Raw genomic sequence first — 1,695 nt, forward strand, 5'->3', positions numbered from 1 at the left:
GGTCTAGGGGGATTGTCCTTAGCCCATATCCCTGGAATCTTAGAAGGAAGCTCAGGCATGATAGGAATCTCTTTCTCAGGGGCGTAGAGTTGCCATTCCTCCTCCTGTGCAACCATGAGCATTAGAATCTTAGTGTCAGGCCCTCTCAGCTTTAAGGCTGCTGTGCCATTGGATCAAAAGTTATCTGGGCCCTTAATTTGCACAATAAGTCTTTGCCATCAAAGCCATAGGGCAATTAGGAAGGTAAAGGAACACATACATTACTTCATGCTTCCTAATAATGCCTCCAGATACCATTCAAGCTGCTGGCAATCTCAGTCATCATTAGGGTCCCAATGGAGGTCCTTCTCAGGGAACTTGCCATGAGTATAGGCTTGGGCACTTAAAGTGCCTGCAGGTGCATGATCTTCCAGCCACTTTAGAGCTGCCAAGGTTATACAGCATTGCTCCTCAGTATTAAATAGAGTCAGAAGAAGCTGTCAGCAGTCTGTTCAGGTGGGCATAATTATGAGTTTGGATGATGGATTGCTTAGATCAATCAGAGCTTGAGGCTTTTCCATGAAGGAGGGGATAGATATGGTGCTTCCAATTTAGGAGGTTTGTTGTGATAAAGGGCTGGTACATGAATGTCTGCCTTTCTTCTTGTATCTGACCATGCTGGTCATAATATATTGGGATCTGGACTTCTCACAGGAGCATCTGCAGGGAAGTGGGTCCCAGAGGAGAGGCTAGGCCCATTTTGGGACTGTTCAAATGTTCCTAGTTGAACCCAGGGGCTGGTCTCACAAGGAGCTGTGGAGTGAGGACTGGTGGGCTCAGAGTCTGAGGAATGTGTGATTGTTGTAGGTTCAAGGACTCCTTGGACCAGCCTTGTAGGTGTATTTGCTGCTGGGCTTCCCTGTCTGATGCTGCTTCCCCTTCTGGGGGTGGCAGCAAAGGGATGGAAAGTGGTGGCAAAGGTAGGTACAGAGGCACATAAGGGGGTAGGATCTCCTTGGGGTCCCTCACTAATGTGGGTTTCTGTGGCTTTTCACATTTTTCCCTGCACTTGGAAGCTGCTGCCATCCTGGCTACCATGACCCTAGATTCTTACTCTAGATGGGGCTTTAGCCACATGGGCCAACTGCAGACCACATCCTGCCCAGCAATCAATATAAGAAAACTGATCTGAGTGTCCAGGCTCCCGTACAACCACTTCAAAAACTCTATTGACTATGAACTTATCTAATGACCCCTCTGGGGGCCATCCTATACCAAAAGGAGGCCCGTCTGTTTCACAGAAGGTCTTAAGCTTGCCAGGAGTCAGCTTGACTCTGTAATCTTCCTTAAATCCCTTTTTAAAGTTTTTAAGCACACACTCAGAGGGGTTGTTCTTACTCTGACCTCCTCCTATTCCTCAAGTTACCAGATATCAAGACAGAGACAGAAATGGAATGTATGAGGGTTGTGGAGAGGAGGTAATGGGTCCTCCTTTCTGGTACACAGGCAAAAACAACACCACTCACCTTGTCTCTGGCCATTCCCCTTGTGAGGACATAGGCACCTCTTAGCCATAGTGAGACCATATAAACCATGTACTGGAGCCCCAAATGGACCACACACCATAGACTATATGAGGATCACCATGAAACTGCTTTGGGATTTCTCACTCACTTTGCAGCTGGGCAACATCTCAGGCTCGCACTTTCACACATT

The sequence above is a fragment of the Castor canadensis genome, chromosome 14, assembly GCF_047511655.1.
Source record: "Castor canadensis chromosome 14, mCasCan1.hap1v2, whole genome shotgun sequence".
In the NCBI taxonomy this organism is placed as follows: domain Eukaryota; kingdom Metazoa; phylum Chordata; class Mammalia; order Rodentia; family Castoridae; genus Castor; species Castor canadensis.